This window comes from Dendrobates tinctorius, unplaced genomic scaffold (assembly GCF_039654945.1).
Source record: "Dendrobates tinctorius isolate UK_male_01 unplaced genomic scaffold, ASM3965494v1 ptg000115l, whole genome shotgun sequence".
NCBI classification, from domain to species: domain Eukaryota; kingdom Metazoa; phylum Chordata; class Amphibia; order Anura; family Dendrobatidae; genus Dendrobates; species Dendrobates tinctorius.
In genome coordinates, this window is record NW_027361783.1 from 16578801 (window position 1) to 16605208 (window position 26408).

General features: G+C 38.9%; 2 long non-coding RNA genes across 2 annotated transcripts in view; one reads left to right on the top strand and one right to left on the bottom strand.

Annotated features, from left to right (window-relative positions):
• LOC141101185 (uncharacterized) overlaps nucleotides 1-26408 on the bottom strand; it is a 221035-nt gene that overhangs the window by 152735 nt on the left and 41892 nt on the right. The window contains exon 2 of the long non-coding RNA XR_012234905.1: nucleotides 14677-14791. This is a non-coding gene — a long non-coding RNA (uncharacterized lncRNA). The remainder of the gene's footprint in view (nucleotides 1-14676; nucleotides 14792-26408) is intronic.
• On the top strand, nucleotides 776-13674 carry LOC141101184 (uncharacterized). Its single transcript, XR_012234904.1, has 3 exons — nucleotides 776-1043; nucleotides 10025-10148; nucleotides 12724-13674. It is a non-coding gene; the product is annotated as an uncharacterized lncRNA (long non-coding RNA).

The following is a 26408-nucleotide window of genomic DNA, read 5'->3' on the forward strand; positions in this document are numbered from 1 at the left end:
GAGAGGGGGAGATTTTCATAAAAAAGTGCTTGCAAGAGAAAGTAGGTGGATATTTGAGTTGGGGACTCGCATGCCACAGGGCTTTAATAACCGCCTGGATATCATTATGCACTATTGATATATTTGTATTATATAATGCTGGTTAATATTATTATTCTATGTTTTTGTACCACTGGGGTTATGTGCACACGGTGCCGATTCTGCTGTGGAATTTTCCGCGTAGATTTTGCTAAATCTTTAGGTAAGATGATCTGCATTTTGCCTGCAGATTTGTCGCAGATTTGGTGCAGTTTTTGTGCGGATTTCCCCTGCAGTTTCCGCCTGCAGATTTCTATAATGGAGCAGGTGGAGAGCTGCAGCAGAGCCGCACAGGAGAAGCGATATGCTGCTTCTTTTATTCTGCACCAGATCTGCGCAGAAAAATCTGCAGCATGTGCACAGCCTTTTTTGTTTTACATAGCCTTAAATGGTACTGTGCATCACGTGCAGTTCTGTTGCGGTTCTGCTGCGGTTCTGCAGGGCCAAATCTGCTGAGGAACTGCACGGAGTCTGCACTGTGTGCACAGGGCCTTAAATCTTATGGTCAGGTTATTGGACATTCCTAATGTACTTTTCTCCAATATGTTGAATTCTTTCCTTATAATCTTTATGCATGTTGTATACTGATCAATATGTGGATAGTTTATATGTTTGATCTGCTTTTATAGCACATGTTTTTAAGTCTCTCACATATGTTTATAATTACCCTGATGGGAGTGGGATGTATATAAGGTTCCATGTTTGGAAAGCAGATTAGATTCTGGACCGTGAAGAAGGCGGGTTCTACCGCTGAAACGCGTAGTCCTATCTGCACGACTTTCCTGCGTTATTGCTGTTTTGAACTGCTTGGACCATTGCACTTTAATGGATTTATGAATAAAAAGAAAAAATGTTTTAACAGCATCCTGGATTGCTCACGCTATTGCTGGACTTTGCTTTGTCGTTGTTCACATTTGTATGGATGGACTCCTACATCCAGATCCGGGCACAACAGAGTTAACCAGGTCAGCTGAGGTTCCAGGTGGTTCACAGGAGTGAGCTGGTCTACATTGTTGGATTTATAAATGCATATATATATATATATATATATATATATTTGTGTGTCACCGACATCAATATATCTATGTATTTTATATGTATATACCTATTCTATCTGTTCTATTCTAACCTGTTAGTGTGATTTTACTGTACACCGCACGAGTTGCTGGCATTTCAAATGACACCGGTGCGTAAACATTGGACAGCACTCTCATGGTCCGTGTGGTGTCCCATGTATTCTCGCACCCATAGGCTTGCATTTTCGAGACTCAGCCTATATTCGCGTAATATCGCAGCATGCTAAAATTTTACACGCATGTAGAATACGGCCGAGAAAAAATACTGTGATGTGAGCTGCCCCATAGATTAACACTGGTCCAAGTGCTATGCGATGTTTTCTCGCCTAGCACTTGTCCGTATTCTATGGTAGAGTGATGCCGGCCTTAAAGATTGAGTTTGATGTTAATAGTTAATATTGGAACGTCAATAGAGGCGCAGGGAGAGTTCCCCTTTAATAATTAGTATTTTAGGAGGAATTACTCAGTCGTGTTTCACACACTAAGTGTTGAGAAGGGTTAAGCAGCCATTTTAAAAGGGCTGAGTTTTTGAGAACAACCATAGAGTAGGTGGGAGGTTGATCTCCGTGTGGTCCTGGATTTAAATAGTCAGCTTTCTGAGACACTGACAGTGTTGTGTGTCTACAGAGGCTTACTCTAGAGAGGTGTTTGGGGTGGTAATAACCTGAACTGTGAGTTTGCTATGCTATTATCTTTGCTATACAATTTTGTTTTGGTTTTCCTGTTTTGCCCAAAAGTCCATGCTTATTTTTGCTTCACAATGGTTTATGCCACATGTATACAATAAACCAGAGAAGGTCTAAAAGAGACAGTATTCCCGTGTCTACCTCAGTGTTCAGCTCAGTGACCTGATATACCACAATATATACATACTGTATACACTCACATACATTTCAATCAATTCAATTATTGATACTGCAACAAGAAGTAAATATAGTGAAATTCTGGAGATCACAGGATTAATACACATGTTAACGATATGAAAATATTGATAAAAACATAAGCAAAGTTTTCAAAACATTAATTTATTCAGTATTGGCAAGATGACTTTCATGATTTTTTTTTTATCAAAAATCGTATTATTTAAACGCACTTGCTTTTTACTTATTTAGTTATAGCAGGGTTTTTGTTTATTTTTCTTTTTGTAGGTTTATTCAGTATTTAGTTTGAGCGCCACTCATAGAAATACCTGCATCTGCTCACCTTGTTATGCTATCAATGAGGTTATTTATGGTTGTCTGAGGAATGTTCTGCCACTCTGAATGGATTTGGCCATGCAAATCATCAATACCCACAGCTCCCTTTGCAATTACTGAGCAATGATGTCCCAAATGTACTTGAAGGGAGACAAGTCCTGGCATTAGTGTATCAATTTTAATGTTTGAAGTTTGTCTGTATAAATATGTATGCACATACATACAGTAAATATAAATAAATATTTATTTTACTACTTTAGTTTGTCATAAAAAAAACTTTCATTTCATATGCAAATTAAGTGTCCTTGCTGCTTTTTGGCATGATCTTTCATTTAACATACTAAGCAACTGCCATTAGTTGGATTGGCAGTGCTCACTTGCCCATAGCAAGTACTGCATGATCCTGTGTGAAGCAAGTAAGCTCTACAAGGACACTATGGGCAGGCACGCTAGCTGACCACCTGCATTGTGCAGTGTCATTGTTGATGTACAAGGCCGGTGTTTCAATTTATGCATCACTCGATCCAGGAAAACAAGTGGTGCCAAATCTAGTGACGGGGAGGTGTACAGCATGCTGGTAGAGGTGACAGATTTGTACTACACTGAACCTTTGGCAACATCCAAGGTGCACGGATGAGGACTCATTTTCATATAAAATAAAACATTTTTTATCAGAAAAACTAAAATATGAAATCTGTACTGCAGGTGTGGTTTTGTGCAACTATAGTCCACTACAGTGCTGTTTAAGTGTTTTAAATTGAGTTTTGGGGTTGACAGCCTCTTACAAACCCCTTTCTATTGAAGCCAGGTCTCACTTTCCTGACCAGGCAACATTTTTTAAGTCAGACATGAATCATTTTATCAGGTAATAACTCTCTGAAATGCATCCACATGTCCCAGTGAACATGAGATTCTTTCTGTGACACATTGTACTTTATGTTAGCAGTAAACTTAGGTTGAAAACATTTCAGCTTTTTTATGAAAATATCAGAAATTTGGGTAAAATTTGGCAAAAACTGATGATTTTCAAACTATTAATTTTTATACTTTTAAAACAAAAAGTCATGCCTCACAATATAGCTATTAAATATTTAACATATGTCTATTTAAAAAAATATGTTGATATAAATTATTGCCTTATTTTTCACCAGATTGTTAAAATTTAGAAGTATTTTTTTCATATTTTAGGCTGAGTTCACACGTGGTGTTTTTTTCGCGTTTCCGCGGCGGTTTTAACTGCACGATTTTGCCGTGAAAATGCGAAAAATAAGCATCCCATGCATTCCTATGGGATTCCGCAATGCTGTGCTAATGCTGTGGTTTTTACCGCGGCGGAATCGCTTCGCAGTAAAAACCGCAGCATGCTCATTAATTTGCGGAATCGCTGCGATCCCGCACCCATAGGAATGCATTGTTCCGCTTATTTCCTGCATGTGGCTGTGCACACCATGCGGAAAGTAAGCAGAACAATTGCGGATGGTACCCATGGTCCGGAGGAGAGGAGACTGTCCTCCGGGCTTTGGGTACCATATCCCTGTAAAAAATAGAATTTAAAATAAAAAATATTGTTATTCTCACCCTCCGACATCCCGTGCAGTCTTCCTGCTTCTCTTCACGCTCCGGTCCCAGTAGTCCTTTGCGAAAATGCTCGCGATGACGCCCGTTCTCGCGGGATCGCGAAGTCTCGCGGTCATTCACGCGACGTCATCGCGAATTACCGCGAGATGCCGCGATCCCGCGAGAACTGACGTCATCGCGGGCATTTTTGCAAAGGATTACTGGGAACGGATGTGCGGGACGTCGGAGGGTGAGAATAACACGGTTTTTTTTTTTTTTTTTTTTTACATTCTATATTTTACTACTGATGCTGCATAGGCGGCCTCAGTAGTAAAAAGTTGGTCACACTCGTCAAACACTATGTTTGACGAGTGTGACCAAGCTGTCAGTCAGTTCTCCAAGCGATGCTACAGATCGCTTGGAAAACGCTAGCATTTTGCAAGCTAATTACGCTTGCAAAATGCTCGTTTTTCCGCGGGAAAATCGCGGGAATTTAAAATGCGATTTTCCCGCGGACTAGAATTCCGGAATTCTCGCGGTAATTTCCGCGAGAGTTCCGGTACGTGTGCACTTAGCCTTACCCCTCTAGCACCTTGGGCATGTTGATACATCCAGGTTCCCTGGTACTTAACGACATTGGAAGTATGGATATGTCATGTTGATCACACGCGCACAGGGGCTGTGCATTCCTATGCTTCACAAGCAATCTGCCTGTAAAAAGTGAATGTCCCATAGTGGGACAAAGTAAAAAAGGTAAAAAAAAAATAGTCAAAATTAAAAAAAAAAAAATCACAAAATAATAATAAAAAAATAAAAAAAATGTTACATCCATAAATAAATATTTTTATGAAAAAAAATAAAACAAAAAAAGTACACATATTTGGTATCGCAGCTTATGGAATGACCTATCCTATAAAACTGTTGCACTAGTTAACCCCTTTAGTTAAAGGAATAAAAAATAAACAAAAACAGGCAAAAAACAACCCTTTATCATCATATAGCCAAACAAAAATAAGAATAAAATGTGAGCAGAAAGCATTTTTATTTAAATTTGTCTATCTTTGAAAACGTCATCTTGTCTCTCAAAAACTAAGCCCCCTTACAGTTCCGTAAGAGGAAAAATAAATATATTATAGCTCTCAGAATAAAGTGATGCAAAAATAATATTTTTTTTCTATAAAATAGTTTATTGTATAAAAGTGCCAAAACACACAAAAAAGTTATAAATGGTTGTATTGTTGTAATTGTACTGACCCATTAAATAAAGCTTCCTTATCAAATTTACCACACGCGTCATGGTATAAAAAAAAAACCCCAAAATTCTTAAACTACTGGTGTTTGCTTATTCTGCCTCCCAATAAAATGGAATAGAAAGCGACCAAAAAATGTAATGGTACCTGTAGAAGCGTCAGCTTGTCCTACAAAAAACAAGCCTTCATATAAGGCTATCAGTCGAAATATGGAAAAATTATAGCTTTAAAAATATGGTGATGCAAAAACTAGTTGTTTTTTTGTTTTTTTTTTTAAAGCGTCTTTTAGTGTGTGACAGCAGCCAAATATAAAGAAAACTATATAAATCTAGTATGATCGGCTGTTGATTTGTTCATTCTGCCTCCCAAAGATTGCAGTATGGCTCGGTTGACATTTATCCTGCTCTCTATGCTGAACGCTTACAATGGACTTTCCATGTACATCTCTGAAATGTATCATTCAGATGTAATCCCTGGCAGAATATTACCTATAATGAGGCCAATGGAGGCACTGTGGCTGATGTCTGACCTGTGATCTGGCAGTGTCTGTCTTTTTACGTGTGGATAAAAGTGCAATTGGCCACAGTATTCAGGACTTCTGAAAAGAAAACACCACTGAACAGGGGCCAGATGGAATCCAGAGTAACTCTGCTTCCTCATTATAGTGAGTGGCTCCCTTGAGGATTTCATCTTAATCACGTCAATTAGAGATTTAGATGGAAACCTCGATAGAAGTGCTCAGCATAGAAAGTTGGAAAATGTGATCCCAAACATTATGTAAAATGTTCCTAACAAAAGCTTCAAATCCATCCACAAAAAATCAAGTCCCCCAAAAGTTCTACCATCTGTCAATGTAAATATAGGGGCTGGAGGCACAAAGACTCTGGAAAAGTGCTATGGCTCTTTGTCACCCCAAAAGAAATCCAGCGAATTCTGCGCTCCCAAATCCCTCCTCCCTCCTGAGCACCACAGTGTGTCTAAACCGCAGTTAGCGTCCACGTGTTTGACATTTCTGTAGCAATAATTTATGGGTGCAGGTTTCCAGAAACACAAGCTGGGCACAACGTACTGGTCACTACAACGTACTGGTAACTAAAATGGCAGTTTGCAGCTATCACTCAGCAACATCCACTGCTGCTTGTTTCCGGATAACACCCATGGAGTAAAAATAATCATTACACCTGTAGCTTAATTCCCAAAGGGGTATAATTAGACCTGAGAGTCTACACCTCTTCACTGACTCCCACGACTTCTCCTCAATACCAGGTCTTTTTCTTTCCACAAGAAGAAAAGTGACTGTCTCACCATCTTCATAACTAGGATGTTTTGCTCCATTAAGCCATCCTCAGCATAGGACAAAGGGGGAGCAGAACCTGGTTCCTGGCCTTGTGAAGTCTCTCTCTATTTGGTGTAGATCAGCTACTACCCCAGAGGATCCAAGGACCGACTGGAGTTCTTCTGCCTTGTTTGGGCATAGCAGAGACTTGGAAGATTCCACAGCCTTGATGTTCTCTTCACCAGAACTACTAGAGAATGAAGATAAATGCTCTGGGTCCGTCTTCAATCTGGTCACCAAGATGATATGTCCATGAGGTGGAGAGGCTCCTGGGGGCAGATCATTGGTCTAATTGTTGGGATTGTGTGGGAACATCACCTCCGCTTCCCTTTCCTTTGAGACACCAGCACACAGTAACTTGACAACTAGTAGACCTGGTGGAGAAGATGGCGACACTCCTGACTGACCTGTACCTTTAAGCAACAGACACTTCTTATGATTGGCGGTCCTCAATGAAAGATCTCTAGACTAGCACAGGCACTTGAATTCTCAGCTCTGGATGACCAATGGGAATTCCAGACAACACATGGAAGGCAATCTTCTTGTATAATGCTCCAATCTGAAGCTCAAGTTGTTCAGACATGACTTGACTGTTTCTGAGTCATGCTCGTCCTTCACTTGACAACACTCTCACAGGATTCTAGATCTGTGGGATGGGAATCAGACACCAAATCTTCACGGCTTGCAGCACGAACTTTCCCGCATAGCCGAAGCCTCCACTTGTCACGGATACAGTCACAGTCATCTGTGGAAAGGGAATAACCCCAATAAGGGCAGCCTATCCCACTGTCCTAAGGCTTTGGAGTGAGAAAACTCTTTGGCTGTTCAAATCCACAAGAAAGTAATAAGCAACATGTATATGAGATTTCAGAAATCTAATTTACTATGTTAGAACTATAAAATGCTATGTTTTTATCCGCAGTAAAACTGGGTGGAAAAATTAAGCAAAAACGCAGTTTGTGAAAAAACCCTAATGCTAAGACAGCTGATGCAGATTTGTACCTGAGTAGTTGGAAACTCTCTGAAATGAGGATTTCAAACATTATTTGGCAAGTATCAAAAAGGACAAAGAGATAGAAAAGCATAAACTCATCTATAAATTTTTGTCCTAAACATACATTTTTTGCCCTATTAATTGAAACATTCTTAATAGTATAATTAACATATCAATGCAGCAACATTTTGTTCTCTCACAATTATTCCAGTACCCAATGATCCTGAGCACTCAGATTTTATAATACATTCATATTCCTTTATAGAGTTCATCCAGTCACAAAACATTTCTAATTTATCATATTGTGAATGCATAACATTCAGTGACCATGCTATTTTTCATATTTACAATTAAGACAATTTACTACTAGCAAAGTAAAAATGTTTTGTGTGGCATATGTAGAATAATTATCAGCATGTATCTTCATAAAAAAAATTGCAACTGCCAGAACAGAACTCATTTGCAAACAAATTTAATCAGGAAACTCAACATTTTACATATCATCTTGGTTGATTTTTCTTTCACCCTTCATCCAATTTATATTGTAATGTTGCTTTTATTGTTTCTATCAAAATAGCAGCTGCAATGATAGCAAAACAAAGCAGATGATTTCCGGTTGATAATTATGTACATATATAAAGTTGAACAGAAATTACGATGATGTCCTAACCTATACTTTTACATTTAAATTATATTTTCTTATATGACAATTTTTAATCTTTAGTAACTGCCATGTACGCGTACAAAAGAGTACACCAATGAACTGTTTTAGCTCCCTACTAAATAAAATGCCTTAAAACTAACAAAAATGTTGAAAATAGAGATATGTATCCTCTAACTTCCCCATTGCCTTATGATTGGAGCTTAGCCATTAGGATATTGTTTATATTGACTGGTCTTCTAATGTTGACAAAGTGTTTTCTATTTCTAGAATCCTATTTCTTTTTTAACATGACTAAAGATGAGCAAATCAATTCAGTTTTACTAAAAAAAATCAGATTACATTTAGTCTGATTTTTTTGGCTTTTGTCTCCATGTAAATATGGTTGGCCATCATTTTTCTGACTTGTATAAGCCTGGGTGAATGATGAAAAAAAGTAAATACATCTTTCCACTCACCTGCGCCACATCTATAGCTCCCCATTTGGTTGTACATGCAGCTTCCATTAGTCAATCCATTTCTTCTTCCCATCACACTATTCCTTTTTTCACAATGTTAAAGGCCATGGGGTCTGGACATAGTAAAAAGTAAGCCCGCTCACCAGTAACCACTGCAGAACCTCAGAGCGGAAAAATGTCAGGAACAATCAAGGAAAAAAACTGTTTGGCTCCTGCTGCATAAAAATTCTTCTTTATTGGAACATGTTAAAATTTGCTATAACAAATAGCTCTCCATTTAATAGCCACACATCACACAGTCTCTCAGAGGTGGTAAGCTGAGAGACTGTGTGAGTTTATACAACCATCAGCAGAGTGTTTTCCCCAGGAAGACTGCAGCAAATTAGGATCAGTGAAGGATTGTGCAAGAAGGAACTTGAGCTTCACACAGGATCCAAGCTGCAAGTTGCCAGAGGAGGAAAACACAGTGAGTAGTGGCTGTACTGGAAGTTCCAAACTCCGGAAAGCCTTGGTCCCAGAAGGGATTAGAATAGCAGGAAGCTTACACTGAGTCACAAGCAGAGTGAAGGATAACTCCCATTCTCCAAAGCAGACTGTAACCTGGTGAGAGTTGTAATATCCCCTCTGATCTGCACCTGAACTACAGTAAATGATAAAGTGACTTTCCTTGTCTCCTGCCTTATTACTCCGTGCCTTCTGCTTCCATCTCAATCTCTGGGGGTCAGCCCTGGTTGGAAGGGGTTAAACATCAGTACTGCCATCACCATCTACTCCCCCAGGGATCATCTGCAGTGCCGGCTATCCTACAGTCGAACACTCCAACTGGCATCACGAATCACTACATAAACTTTATCCCTAATCAATACTGCCATTTAACATGACCACCTGGGGCCATGGACTGGGTCATTGCCACTGTGACACATCCCTTTAAGATGAATGGCCCGGTACAGAGTATCCCACGGCCTCTGGGGCGCGTCATATCCAGCACTGTTTTTGTGTTCTTTGGTGATTCTTTTGGTTGTTGTTGTTTTTTAGGAAATTGACTTAAAAGGACATAGAACTTAAAAAACAAAAAATAATAATAGAGAACCAGGAGGTCCAAGTGGGAAGGAGGTGGAGTAGGTGGAGAAGGTGGAGGTGGATGTGGCAATGTAGGTGGAAGAGTTAGGGGAGTAGGTGTCAAAAACTGTTCTTCTGTTTTTTTGTTTTCTTTTTCTACATTTTTAGTTGTTTTCAGGGAACTGACTCAAAAGAATATAGAATTTAAAAAAAATCACAATCTAGTGCCAGGTGGAGGAGGTCCAAGTGGAGGAGGAGGTGGAGTATGTCTACTGTAGAAGATAGAGGAGTACATGGTGGTATTGGTGGAAGAGGGAGGAGAGGACGAATCCAACACTATTTTGTTTTGTTTTTTCAAGGGAACTGACTTAAGAGAACATAGAATTGAAAAAAAAAATTAAAAACAACAATCTAGAACCAATAGCAAGAGTTCCAAATGAGGTACACGTGGAAATGTCGGTGGAGGTGAAAGAGGCGGAAGAGGTAAAGCAATGGCTGAGTGAGGTTGGTATAGTTGTTTGTTCAGCAAAAGGTATGAACAAGTCCTGTTGCTGTTGATTTTTCAAAACACCACCCAGTTACTACATACATGAATCAAATGTGACTGTAAAGTGGGAATCTGCTTCTCACACTCATTTGTTCACTTATCTATCATAATAAGCTGACAATGAGCGAAGTGTGCTCCACAGCCAGTTCACATACCTGCGCCAAACTTCTTGCTGCCACCACTCCCTGTTTTTATAGGTATACAATATGCCTGCTCTGGGTAACACATGCATACAACCAGGCTATACTTTTCCTCTTTGAAATTGTAGAGACATTTAAAGCAGTAAGGAAAAAACTGACTAAGTTTTAGATTTAATATAGGAAAAAATTATTGTGCTTTTAATATATTACAAAAAGATGAAATAATAAGACATACATAAAAGGCAAAAACAAAAGGGATAAATAAAGAAAGCCCTTATAGATTAGTCCTGTGAGCACTTCTTTGCAGAGAAGACATCCACAGAAATTAGGATAGATCTACAATTTCCATTGTCTCTCCTGGATCTGATACTGAGTTTTTCTGGAGGAGATATTAAAAAAGTCTTATCCACATCCCTTAGCCCTCGTCCTGGTCAGGTGAGAATAGGATGCCTAATTGTATGCCCCGAAATATGAGAGAAAAGATATGATTCTACTTTAGGTTGTATTTGCACACCAAAACCTTCTAGCTAAATACTATGACCTCCATATTTCTGATCATACTTTCACCACGATGACACACCAAACACCACGATGATACAGCAATATTTCATTTTGATATCACATTGCTCGCTCTTGCACCCACAGAACTGAATATATACCCCATTTACAGATTTATCCATGGATGGTATTGATATAATATTATCAATATTGAATCTAAATATTGCATTTCCATTGCCACATGATGTCTCTGGAATAAATTACAGATGAGCAGTCTGCCTTATGGGTAATTATCTTCACCTTTGATGTAGGATCTACAGTGGGGGAAATAAGTATTTGATCCCTTGATGATTTTGTAAGTTTTCCCACTGACAAATTTCAGATTTGACAGATTTCATCTTTCTGTCTTTAGGCTTAGTTAGTCCTCTGGCTGTGACGAAGCGTCTAGGGCATCGTAGGAACGCTCCACAGCTACTGCTAGTTGTGCTGATAGGATCAGGGCTCTGCAATCCATTTAGTTACCAACCTCTCTGGTCTTCTGGTGGCTTAGCCTGTTCTTGCATCCTCCTTGGTGACCCATTCATAACAGTTTCCGATGGTTTTCTTAGTAACTGTGGTAACAGCTGCTTTGATATCAAGTTCCCCCATATAGTTTTAGGATGATCGCTCACCTTCCTTATAATCAAGGATACCCCACGAGGTGAGATTTTGCATGGTGCCCCAGATCGATGTCGATTGACAGTCATTTTGTATTTCTTCCATTTTCTTACTATTGCACCAACAGTTGTCTCCTTCTCACCCAATGTTTTACTTATGGTTTTATAGCCCATTCTAGCTTTTGTCCTTGACATCCTTGGAAATCTCTTTGGTCTTGCCCATGTTTTAGAGGTTAGTGTCTGACTGACTAATTGAGTCTGTGAGCAAGAGTCTTTTATAAAGGTGACTATGTAAGACAAGTGTAATTAATGCAGATAATGAGTTGATTAGGAGCGTCTAACTGGTCTGTAGGAGCCAGAACTTATGATTGGTAGGGGATCAAATACTTATTTCTCACTGAAAAATGCAAATAAATTTATATAATTTATTGCAATGCGATTTTCGGGATTTTACTTTTTATATTCTATCTCTCAATGTTAAAATTAATCTAACCTTAAAATTATAGACTGTTCATGTCAGTGTCAGTGGGCAAACTTACAACATCAGCTCTTCCTGAAACTGTTAGCTCCTTGCTAATTAATTTATCTATACACAAGAGATGCTTCAAGGTGTCCAGTGATATTGGATTCATTTATGTCATCTATGACTTCTCCTTAGCACTTGATTTTTATGCTTTTTACACAAATTTTTGGGTGTGGATTTATTTTAATTTATTTCAAACGTCCGTTTTTATGGATAGACTAGATGGTGGCCCGATTCTAATGCATCAGGTATTCTAGAATATGTAAAGGGAATCTGTCACCCCATTTTTGCCCCATAAGCTGGGGCCACCGCCATCAAGGGCTTATCTACAGCTTTCTGGTGCGGTGGGTGTCGCGGTCCGGTCCGGTGCCTCCTATCTTCATACGATGATGTCCTCCTCCTTGCTTCTCCCTCGGCTCCTGTGCATGCGTACTTTATCTTCCCTGTTGAGGGCAGAGTAAAGTACTGCAGTGCGCAGGCGCCGGGAAAGGTCAAAGAGGTCCGGCGCCTGTGCATTGCAGTACTCTGCCCTCAACAGGGCCGATAATGTACGCGTGCGTAAGAGTCAAGGGAGAAGCAAGGAGGAGGACATCATCATATGAAAATGGGAGGCACCGGATGGGACGGCGACACCCATCGGACCGGATCGAATGCCGGGGTGAGTATAATCTAACTATTTTTTCTTATCTTTCAGGTTTCACCAGGGGTGTGCAGGCAGCGGCTGGATCCAGCGCGTGTAGTCAGGCAGCGTCGGGTTCTGGAGGCGATCCAGCAGCGGGTCCTGGCGGCAATCCGGCGGCCAATTCGCGGCCGGATTGCGCCTGTCGCTGATTGGTCATGGGATTTTTGTTACAGACAGACAGACAGAATTAGATTATTATATAGTAGATTGATTTGCTAGTGAGACACCCAAATAAAAATGCATTAAAAAGCAAACATATAAAGCATGCTACGTTATTTAAAAACAAGTAATGAAAAAAAACAGTAATGATTATTTAACCAACTAAAAGTGTGAAAAAAATACCACAAGAAACCTCTGCTGCTTTTGGCTGCTTACATTGAGGTATGGATGCAGTTAATTTCATCAACTCATTACAAAGTTTTCAAACCCCTTCGTCAGGACAAAACCATTATTGTGGTTTTGTCTTGATGAAGGGAATTGAAAACCTTGAAATAAATTGCATTCATTCCTCATTTTTTTTATGATCGTACTTTGAACCTTTGGCACTGCAGATTTCTAAACAGCACTTTCCTTTCTCAATTGCATTTCATAGAGCTTAGAAAAGAGAAAAATTAGCTGGGTAGAAGGGCAAAATGAGCAACTGTAAGTACTGTACACAGTGCTATGTAATATGATGACTGAAAACTTTGATGGGAGTGTTTCATTAAGGTATATAGGTTGCATAAGTAGATTTTCAGTTTAGCATACTACTTACACAACTTTACTCAAAGAACTGCAGTTCAAACAGTGATAAGCCTGTAAAAATTAAAACCTTAAAAATACAGTAATTGTTATAGTTAGCTTTCAGTTTGCTAACAATGTGCTAGCCTCTGTGAGAACACCAGTTAGTTCTTATATATTACACTTGTAATGATAAAATGTAAGTTTTGGATATTTGGTCAATAAAGGATTACATAAATTTAAGCATTGCCCCAAATTCCCAATTCTACAATAAGTAGGCTTTATTTATATAGAATACTAGCTGAAGAGACTGGCGTTGCCCGGGCATAGTAACGAACTGTGGTTAGTTATAACTAATTGTAGTGATTATCCTCCATCCCATAGTCCAGTGCCCATATACCCATCATACATGGCAACCTTTATTACGTCAGCATCGCTATGGCAAACTATTGTGACATCATAGTCACCGTGGCAACCTTTATGACATCATCATCAACATGGCAATCTATTATGACATAATTGCAGCCATGGCAACCCATTCTGACATCATTGTCGCCATGGCAACCCATTATGACATCATCGTCACCATGGCAACCATAATAACATAACCGTCACCACTGCAACCTATTTATGACATCAGTGTCGCCATGGCAACCATTATGATATCATAGACAAGCAAAATCAACATTTACTGGCCATCACACTGGGATTCAGCAAGACAATAAATGTATTTCTTTTTAGGATCTGTGCGTAGACACAGCGAAACCCAGCAAAAAAAGAACTGACATAAAACTAAAACATTATAAAAAGAATGATAGAAATTATGGTTTATTATCTTTAGTAAAATTCCAAGTGAAATATGAAATACTAAATTAAAGCAAATTCCTTTGTCTTCTTAAACTTCCTTCTAATATATGATAGCTGGTCTGAATGGCATGTAACATTATGTAAAATGAGCAATGATAGTCAGTGTTCTCATTTGCATGCAATGATCTAAACCTAAAATGTCATTACAGTTTAATAAATTATATATTTATGCAATCTTTAAATTGCTAAAATGTGCTCAGGGGATTTTATAGATATGAAAAAAAGAAGTGATGAGACTTATCACAAGCAGATTTTTCCCTTTTATGATAAAGCAAAGGCACTTTGACATGAGGTATTTATAAATTACTAAAGTTAGAGCTGCTACAGGCTACTATAAAATTAGATTAGGGAAAGGAAATTACACATATTTAATATTACCTGGTATGGAATGAAAGAAACGCATTTAAGTTCATGAAATGATCTTGGGTTATGGTGTCTTTCTGCTTATTACATTTCTGTCTTGTTTAATCTAATGAGTCAACTGAACAGATAGCTGAAAAATAGAATAAGGAAGGAAAATAAATCAGCGAACAATAGTTTCATATGCCCTTCATATATGCCTGCAATATGGATTTCCACTAAATAGCAGTGTCTTCCATTTGTGCATTCATTCGTTTTCATATAATTTATTAGTGCTAGGACATTGTGGCACACTATAAAGTTGTGGAATATGATTTGTCGATACAATTGCTGGATGGGTGATAAATTCTTAGATCCTCATGGGTTCCACTGCTGTTTGCCAGAATGGGAGACATGTTGTTTAATTACTCTTGGCAGAACATGGATAGAATGGGTGACACAATTGGTGAACATCTAAGAGGGACCATCACCAATCTAACAACCATCGCCTATCTAGAGGATAGATAGACAGATCAATAATAGAGTAGATCATGTATGTAGAGAGTAATACCCCTTTAAAGTGAATGCATACCTCGTCTAATTCAGAATTACCGAAGCAATCACTAAATGGAGCTTATGGAAAACGTGATATTAGGGATGAATGGATCAAGAGCCAGTCAAATTTCATGATATTTGTGGTTACACGTAAATTCAACCATTTTGAGATTTATTTTGTGGTTCACAAAAAAAATCCCCAAAATTGCCTAAGCATCAGAGATCAGGTAAATGTAATTTGTTACTGCTATGCAGGGAACCACATAATTCCCTACAGCTATGACATGTTATGGATTATTAAGCCTTGTACCCTGGTGGTCAGTATCTGGGCCATCATAGATTACCAATTCCCAGTGTAGCACAATTTGTTCTTGTGAGTCGTTTTCCATGTCTATAGTCACTGGCAAAATCTTTCTCCCCTGCAGAGTGTAAGTTCTTATGGTCAACAGAGTCTTCTCTCTCTCTCCTGTGCAATATAAGCTCTTATTGTCAGCAGAATGCTCTCTCTCGCTCTACTGCAGAGTGTAAGCTTTTACGGTCAGTGTCGTTTTCTTTTTTTTTCCACTCTCTCCCCCACATGTAGATTCTGACCAATTAGAAGCTTTCCTGTATTGAGACCAAAGCTAATGTTTTTTTGAGGAAAAATTTGGGGAAGTTAGTGAATTCAAATGTCAAAAGAGACACTCATCTCTACTTTATATATATATTGAATTTAATTAAAAAGCTATATGTGTTAAAAGGGGTTGGCTCATTAAAGGCATAGGGTGCATAAGACATCTGCCATTTGACTCCTGTGACTCTTGTTGATTCATAGTATAACGTGTCAGCAACATATGAAAGCACTATGCCTTTTTGTTACATATAGGTTCAAATTTACAACATGAGCAGAATTAATTACTAAATTTTCAGTTTTGGCATACTGTAAGGCTGTGTACCCACGTATGCAGAAAATTCCTGACTAAAAACCGGACTCCTTCCCAGGAAACGCGCGTTTTTTTTCCACACGTTTTCCGAGCGTTTTTTGCACACAGCCTAAGTGGAATGGTTGCTTAACAAAGATTTGTATATAGAAAATGAACGTTCAAGTATATTCTTGGGTCAGAAGATTGAGTGATTATGTTATTTTAATTTATTAAGATATAAATATTTTGTTGAGTCATTCTATATATGCAGCTGTCACAGACATACATTATGGGGATTGTTCTATTATTTTAATGACTAATTGAATCCTTTCGCCGATGCTGTAGAGTCTAGCAGATTATATCCAATGTCCTGGTGGTTGCAAAAGTCTGAAACATAGAAATTTGCTGATGATCAGGGAAACCTTTGTATAGAAAATGTTTTTGAACTAGAAATACATTTTAAAAGGGTTCACAAATGTTTACACATTTGTATTACCTATGAACATATTTGACTTACAAAGAATAGTCTGTCCTGCAGTTTTCCACCATTTTCCTAAAAATGTCCTCCCATGAAGATTTTTTAATAAACATATGCATATGTGTATGCAATGCAGTGTGTATGTGTTAATATACTCATCTCCTATAATCTTCAGACTCTTCATATCACCCCGTGCTCTGCAGGACCCGGAAGTGGCTTTTATAGGCGTACATTGTAAAATAGACTTTTGCTCATCTATAAAGCATAGAGAGAGGCCTAAAGTCGGAAGAGCGACGTCACTAAGAAGAGGAGCAGAACGGATACTGGAGAAGGCAGTAGATGAGTTTATTAACACAGACACACTACAATATATACACAGATTTAATTAAAAAAAAAATCTTTATGGGAGGACTTTTTTAAGTATTTTTTATTCACAACCCCTATATCCGAAAGTCATCTATGCCATTTGCACTCTGGTTTCACTTAGAAGATTGCTGCTGATGAAAGGGCACGCATGTGCCAATGCTAAATGCCTATGTGCTGTGTGTTTTCAATAAAGTAGGCTGCCCCTACATCAGCAGTCATCTTATGGACAGGCCACCTTGCAGTAACCAAGGAAATGGTGATGAAATGCCATTAAACTTTATATTAAATGTAGTATAAGCATTTGTGAACTTTACCTAAAAAAAGTCCAACCCATTCTTTGAATAAAAGGTCTACTTTTCCATGTCTATATAATGCAACAGTTTTACATTTACATATTACAAAAAAATCAATAACAATGGAATATGAACTGGTTTCTGTGGACATTATAGCTCACTGTGTCTATATAGAGAATTGCATTTAATTTTCTTCTATTATTCAAATTACACCATTTTCATTTCATTTAATCAATTAAATCCTAATGTAAATTCCTAATTATTATATTTCTAAGAATGTAATATCTTACCATTAAGCGGTACGCATTTAGTGATAAGAAAATATCATGCATGTATTCATGCAGATGTATAAATATTTCTTTCAATTATTATTTTGATCACTTCATTATGACTATGCACACAATGACATGGAACAAAAAAAACATAATATCTGCTTCAATATCTTTGGGAATTATATACTTAAAAAAACCTTTATGTTCAATTCATGTTTTAAAGTAAAGATAACTTGTGAAACACACAGAAGCACAATGGAATATTCTGATAAAATCTTACATAGAAATTGTATTAACTGGAAAATCAAGAGCCTGTCAGTGTAGTGCATATACATGACATTGAGATAATGCAAAAAAATTATCCTCAAACAGTAACAGAGATGACTGATTGTTCATTGTTATGCCTCTAGCTGAATTTAAAAAAGCAATTATCTGCAGAGGCCATTTGGGATTTGTAGGTAAAGGCCAGATAGCTAACATTTATTGGATAAAATGTAATTGGTAAAGTTTCGGTAACCAGTTTGTATAAGAGAAACATATTGCAATTAAGTGTATTCCCCGTAGAACTCAGACATACCGTTGAGTAAATTTGGGCACAAATGTTCCTTTCTTCCTTTAAAAGAAATAAACTAATACATATAAAAACAAACATAACTTTCTATAATTAATATTGCATTACCAGAAATTAAAATCCTGATTATTATTATTTTGATTATTATTTTAAGTATTTTATTCAAGTGAACAAAATACCACTAGTTTCATTCAACTTTATAGCGTCTATAGCAGTCAAATGAAGCCTGTCAGATCGTATCTTATTCTTTCTTGACCAATGAAACCAATAGAGAAAGGGACCTATGACTCCATACGATAGAAAGTCAGAGAGCACCGCTCATTCCATGTAGGGTTAGAAAGAAGCCTAATCTGATTGTAGTGTACTACTTTCAGTGCTCAATTCGACTGAAAATAAGGGTGGTAGTTTCAGTCTGTAACACTAAACCAAAGATTCAAGGGGATATCTTGAGTATAGTGCAATCTCTCTTTTTCTTCCATGAAATTAGAGGTTTCTCAGTATAGGTAAATTTATTAAATGTTGAGTTAAAATTTGGCGAAATCGGCTAATGCGAATTTGATCACATCTCTACAGCAGATGTCGCATTGATTATCCACGAGAAGAAGAAAATTATTGTGCCATATTAAAATGTAAAAAACACCTAAGCACATTAGCCTGATAAGGCTTTTTCATTTATGCCGGTGTGCCGAAAGAATTTTCTTCTTCTTCTGGTGAGCACAGCAGATATCCAGCGAATTCGTGCACCCATCTGTGGATTAATGAACTCAGCCCAAAGTGGTTTTCATTCGGATGCGATGCAAGCTCCCAGTCCTCCCTCTGTCGCATTGAGTATATTGACTGTGACATCTGCAGCCAATGTAAACAGTATATACCAGTGTTAAGAAGAATAGAAGAAGAACTAGAATGCAGGATAATATTTCCTTGATTGCTCTGGCAATATTGCTGCCTGCGTGCAACATTTTACATGTCTCGGAGAACCCCTTTAACAGTTATGTATTCTTTCATATAGGCGTGACTCAATTAATCAAATCCAGTAATCGATCACTTTGGAGAGAGGTGATATCGTCTATAGATTTACAGTAAGTGTATATTGAGTCAAATGTTTTACATAAAACAAAAAAATAATGTATGGTTCTCATTGTTAAGAAGAGGTGCAAAAAGAAATTCTCCAACGTAGAGAGTAAATTCCAGTGAAATTGAATTCTAGTCATGTTTTACAAAAATTTATAGTACTGAAAAGATGAGCACACCATAGAAAACTACATTTTTTGTGTATCATATTTGTTTCCCCCATTTTTTCTTGCATTGTAAGCTCTTGGGAGTAGGACATTAACACCACTTCGTTATATTGTTGAATACATATTTTACTACATAATATTTGATATTGTTAGTTTATTTACCCTTTAAGTGCTGTGGAATATGTTGGCACTAAATAAATAAAAATATTATTTATATGCATTAGGCAAAAACTGTAGCTTTAGGGCAGGTGCAGACAGCCGCATATTTTCTCATCTGAGAGAATTGGGCCGAATATGCAAATAACACTCTGATCAAACTCTGATCAGAGTTTGATCAGAGTGCCAGCATAGTGTGATATGATATTCTCAGATGGAAGAATCGGATCCAGCAGATGGAGAACAAAATTTCTCCATCTTATCCATTGTGTCAGTAAGCAGAAATCATACTACATTCAGATGTCATCCAAGTTCAGTCTGTCGATTTCCACGTACTCATTGACTTGCATGGCTGAGTGTGATCTGCATATTGTAATAAACTTGGGTATGCAGCAATTTTTCCTCTCACAGACTCAGTCCAAAGAAAAAATTGGATATGTGCACAGCCCAATCGAATAACATTGGTCCGAGTGCGATTCAATGTTTTGTCGGATAGCCCTCGGACTAATAATACGGCTGTCTGCACGGTTTTACATTTTCATTTTTCCCTCCCCTTCTTTCCAGAGCCATAACTTTTTTATTTTTCCGTTCATATGGCCATGTGAGGGCTTATTTTTTGCGGGACGAGTTGTACTTTTAAATGACATCATTGGTTTTACCATATCGTGTACTCGAAAACGGGAAAAAAATTCCAAGTGCGGTGAAATTGCAAAAAAAGTGCAATCCCACACTTGTTTTTTGCTTGGCTTTTTTGTTAGGTTCACTAGATGCTAAATCTCACCTGCCATTATGATTCTCCAGGTCATTACGAGTTCATAGACACCAAACATGTCTATGTCCTCTTTTATCTAAGTGGTGAAAGAAATTCCAAAGTTTGCTAAAAAAAAAAAAAAAAAAATCTGCGCAATTTTCCGAGACCCGTAGCGTCTCCATTTTTCATGATCTGGGGTCAGGTGAGGGCTTATTTTTTCCGTACCAGACTGATGTTTTTAATGATACCACTTTTGTGCAGATACGTTCTTTTGATCGCCCGTTATTGCATTTTAATGCAATGTCTTGGTGACCAAAAAAACGTAATTCTGGCGTTTTTAATTTTTTTCTCGCTACGCCGTTTAGCGATCGGGTTAATGCTTTTTTTTATTGATAGATTGGGCGATTCTGAACGCGGCGATACCTAATATGTGTATGTGGGATTTTTTTTTACTGTTTTATTTTGATTGGGGCGAAAGGGGGGTGATTTGAACTTTTAGGTTTTTTTAATTTTATTTTTAAACATTTTTTTTTTTTTACTTTTGGCATGCTTCAATAGCCTCCATAGGAGGCTAGAAGCTTGCACAACCCGATCGGCTCTGCTACATATGGGCGATGAGCAGATCGCCCATATGTAGCAGATTTACGGCTGTGCTTTCAGCGCCGACCACCGGGTGGCGCTGAAAGCCATATGCCTGGAACAACCATAGAGGTCTCATAGAGACCTCTGGTTGTCCAGGCAACATGACGCCGACCCCCGATCACGTGACGGGGGTCGGCGGTGACGTCATATCCGGCCCGGCGGCCGGAAATGCTATTTAAATGCACGCTGTCAGCTTTGACAGCGGCATTTAACTAGTTAATAGGCGCGGGCGGACGGCGATTCCGCTCGCGCCTATTGCGAGCACATGTCAGCTGTTCATAACAGCTGACATGTCCCGGCTTTGATGCGGGCTTACCGCCGGAGCCCTCATCAAAGCAGGGGAGATGTCTGATGACGGACTGTGTCCGTCATTGGACATTAAGGGGTTAAGGTATGTTCAAACTTGGCATTTTTTTCACGTTTTTAAGTGTGTGTTTTGAATCTGAAGACCTGCCTCTTATGACAAGTTTACAACCTGCAGCAACCCCTGATCCACCAAATTGCTTCACGACCAGTTCTACAATGACCTACTGTATCCTCACCCATCCCTTGTAGATTGGGAGCCCTCATGGGCAGGGTCATTTCTCCTCCTGTACTAGTCGTGACTTCAAATGTTTAAGATTACTGTACTTGCTTATATTATGTATACATCTCCTCACATGTTATGCACCATGGAATAAATGGCACTATAATAAGAGTAATTTTTTAACTTACATTTTTTCACCCATTCATTTGAATAGGTTGAATGTGCTCTAAAAAAACAAAGAAATGACATGACACATCTCAGAAAAAATACATGTAACTGATACATTGCAACTAATAAATTAACATTTCAAGCAAGTGAAAGATTGATACCCAATATATGTTTTACCTTTATAATCGGTAGGAATCCAACAACTGGGCTCTAAAATGATTAGTTAAAATAGAGCTCTGTACGTGATGATTTTTGTCAATTTAAAAAAAAAAATAAAACGGTGAAGCATACAAAAAATTGAGGAATTTGGCACTTTATTTGATGAGTTTTATTATATAAGACTAGAGTATAAATAAAGTGTTTCAGTTACTGTATATGACCTTCATCAGTTTCACATTAAATTCATATAGGTTCAGGAAAATTCAACAGCAAAGCATTAGAGATTCTCTCTGGATTTCAAATATTAGCATATGTCAGAGGGAAACTGAGCCTGTAAGCCGCGCGGAGAGTAGGAACGGTGCTCACCCTAGCAACGGATATTGCTACAATTTGAGTGGCTTACAGGCTCAATTTTCACCTGGCATATGTTAATATTTGAAATACAGAGCTAGATTCCCTTATGCTTTGTACACTAGTCTTATTTAATAATGCTAAGCAAATTTTTGTACCCTAAGGGTTGTGACCCTATCCATGCACATAGAAGAATAAATCGGAGTTCCGTTCTTCCTTCCCATGATACATAAGCAAAGATTCCATTCTAAAGGGACACTTCTGGGGATCACATTAATTGAAATAGTCATCAACTCTCCTCTGTTACAACCTAAATGTGACGGGGAGCAATGTTGTGCAAGCAAAAACTATGAAAGGCTACAGCGCTAAACCAGAATTGTGGTCTCATTCTTCTCAAGAACAGTTGGACTTCAACCAATCAGAATATGATGATGGCATGAAATAGTGACCTGTCATCACTTTATGAGATGGGAAAAGCCCTTCAAAAGAAAACCAAGTGGTCCTACAGCTCCAGCCTTAGTATTTATTTGATTATACATTAATTGTGCCTTACCACATTTCGGTATTTCAATTCAGCTTTGTTCTTACTAGTCTACAGATTCTTAGAGGGTCATGAATAACGATAAATGGCAAAAGGCAATAAATATAAAATATAAGGAGGATAGTCTGTTAAATAAATGTACCTATCGGGTAGGGTACAAAAGATTTACCAACAGCCCTACCAGTTATTCCGTAAACCTACTGCAAATGGAAATCACACTATTGATATATGACCACTTAAGGTTTTAAATCACGCATCAATGAAAGTATAATGAAACATTTAAAAGTATAATGTAATCTTTTGTTAAAGAATGTTTTGGCTATTTTATTTAGCCTTTTTTGTAATTAATTTTTGTTCCCTACATTGCAAGAAATGTCTGATATTTAAGATGAGCTAACAGCTTCATTTCATGTACAGTATAAATGAGACATCTCTGCTGGGGTTAGTCCTGCCACCCAGACATATAATTATTCAACCGTATGTGACATCAGCTGTCTAGAATTCAATTATTTTTTTCTCTGATGTCAGGAAACATTAAATAATTGCTGACTGCTAGTACTTTGACATGAATAATAGTTAAAATGCATAGAGATGACTCACTGGAAGTCAGATGTTCTGACTACTGGGAAACTCTAAAGTGCAGCATGAAATGGAATCATAAACAGTGTGAACAGTTCAGCATTCAGGCGGTAAACAATATACAAATATTCACATATAAGTACACCTATGAAAAATATAAAGAAAAACAAATAGGTTATGAAAAATCAGTACAGGCTGGATTAGATTGTGCAAATGTATATTTTAATAGCACTTCATTATTAGATTTTTATATATAAATTCCCATAGATGAAATACTGAAATGCAGATCTAGATTTATCTCATGGTCAGGTATAATGTATCTGCGGAAGAGATATTTTTTACTGAACAGTATACAGTAGATCCATATGTTAACAGATTATCATAGTGATATGGTAAGACTTAGAATGTCACCCTAAAAGAGACTAAGTTGCAGAGGGTTCTACTTGTGAGTCAGATGTTCTTCTTTAAAGTAAATCTGTCAGCAGGCTGTCATGGTTAGGACATGGTTAATGTCCTGTTCTGACAGGGTTAACATTGCCGGCCTCTCTTTGGATCTGGGAGGGGTATTTATGCTCACTCCATACTGGCATTCTCTGTCAGTTATACTGCTATTCTGGTGTGGCTGACCCCTGGTGTGCGTGTACTCTGCATTGTTTGTTTGCTTCCCGTGTATGACCCGGCTTGTTCCTTCACTCTGTACTCCGTCTCTAGTTTTTGGTACCATTGTCTTTTATGGTTCTGACCTCCTGGCTTGGCTATCGTTACTCCGTTACAGTTTACCCCTATTGTACCGTCTAATACCTGTTCTGGTTTTCTTATCTATTGCTACGTCCTGACTATTCTTTCTGTCTAAGCCCTTTGGTACTGTCCTGCTATCTCGTGCTTTGATCCAGCTTGATCTGGTGTTTGTCTCTGTCTATGCTCCTTGGTAACATTGTCCTGTAGTTACCCTTCTAGGAGTTTCCCTGCAGCTCCTAGCTCTGTGGAGCTTAGGCCACGCCCCCAGCAGTCACGTGATTCAGGTCCTGGAGCATGCATTGTCACCACTGCTGCTCGCTCCGCAGGTATCTTTGTGCACAGTCTTTGTACTCAGGACACGCGCCCTGGCTCAGTGAGCAAGTGCAGTGCGGTGTTCCTGACATTATAACTGACCGTTTCAGTTTTTTTTTCCTCTGAAGTAAAAAAAAAAAAAAAAGTGTGTTATCCTCATGGATCCCATACAAGCCTTGGCTGATCAGGTCAAGCACCTGACCCAAATGTTCCATAAACTCAATGTGGAACAGCACACGATGGCCCATACCCAGCAACAGTTGGTGGTTACTGTGCAGGGGGCTGTCGATGCAGGGTCTTCTAGTTCTGGGGGTAGGGATGTGTCATTAGCGTCCCCCGAATCTCCAGTCAAATTGCCCGATCCCTTCTCAGGGGATAAAAAGGAGTTCAGGTCTTTCAGAGAAGGATGCAAGCTTTTTTTTTCTCTAAGGCCCCGCTCCTCCGGGGATGAGTTCCAGAGGGTGGGGGTCATTATTTCCCTACTTCGGGGGGCTCCGCAAGCATGGGCTTTCTCTCTGTCTTCCTCTGCTCCTGAACGTATGTCAGTGAACTTGTTCTTTGAGGCTCTGGGGCACATTTATGATGAGCCTGATAGAGTGCGTCTGGCAGATGATATGGTGATGAGTGTGACACAGGGGAGGCACTCTGCTGAATGGTTCTGCTCAGAGTTTAGACGTTGGACCGCCGAAGTATCCTGGAATGACGCCGCCCTGAGGGGGTTGTTTCACAGGGGCCTTTCTGACCATCTGCAGGACGCACTGGCATTACATCTGCCTCCTCATACCCTGGAGGACGCCATGATGGAGGCGGTCCGTATGGACCGGAGACTCCGTGCTAGAGGAATGATGCAACAAGAGTCTCCCTTGTACCCCAAATTGTGTATCTGAGCCCATGAACGTTGGGTCAGTCTCGGCTAAGGAGAAAGAGAGAAGGTACCGCAGAGACAACCTACTATGTTTTTACTGTGGAGCCTCTGGACATTGGAAAAGGAATTGTCCCTCCTGCCCTTCTTCAGAGAAACCTTCAGAGAAACGACTGAGTCTGGGCAACAATCGAGGAGGTTGTCCAGACTCCCAGGTACATTTTTTCTCACGTATAAAAATGGTCCTCCAGGTTGAATTGGAAATTGCTGGCAGTCCTGTTATGACCACCGCCTTTGTTGACACTGGTTCCTCCATTAATCTGATGCCCAAGTTGTGACTCTTAATAAGATAGGGACAGTCAGGTTAAAAGACCCTGTTAAAATTGTGGCTGTGGATTCATCCCCTCTTACCCGGGATGGAATTTGTTTTATGTCTGAAGTTTTTTCTATGAAAGTGGGTTCCACTCATGTGGAAAATTTAAGTTGTTTCGTTATGAATAATCTGCCTGCAGGACTGGTATTGGGAATGCCCTGGTTGCAACACCACAATCCTCTTATTGATTGGGTGAAGGGGGAGATCACCCGTTGGGGATGTAATGATAATGGTCTGTGTTGTAACCCGGTTCCTTTTGTCAATCCGATAAAATCAGTATCTGTGTCATCTGTCGGTCTGGAGGGTATTCCGGAGTACCTGAGAGACCTTAAAGATGTGTTTTCCGAAAGCGAGGCCGAGGCGCTCCCACCACATAGACCATATGATTGTGCTATCGATTTAGTACCTGGAGCCAAATTACCCAAGGCTCGTTTGTTTAATTTGTCTGGGCCTGAGCGCCAAGCTATGAAAGAGTACATTAAAGAAAGCCTTTGCAAGGGGCATATTCGGCCCTCGGTCTCACCCGTGGCAGCGGGGTTTTTCTTTGTAAAGAAAAAAGATGGTGGGTTGCGACCGTGCCTCGACTTTCGAGAACTGAACAAAATTACTGGTAAGAACACGTACCCTCTCCCGTTGATTTCTGATCTATGCAATCAACTCACGGGGGCCAAATGGTTTTCTAAGCTCGATCTACGAGGGGCTTATAGCCTTATAAGGATCCGGGAGGGGGACGAATGGAAAACAGCGTTCCTGACAACTGGGGGGCTGTTTGAAAACCTGGTTATGCCCTTCGGCCTCACTAATGCTCCTGCGGTTTTTCAGAACTTTATTAATGTTGTTTTTTCTGACTTGATTGGACGTTATGTAGTCATTTACCTGGATGACATCTTGATTTACTCTGGGGACAGTCAGTCACACTTGCATCATCTGCGTACGGT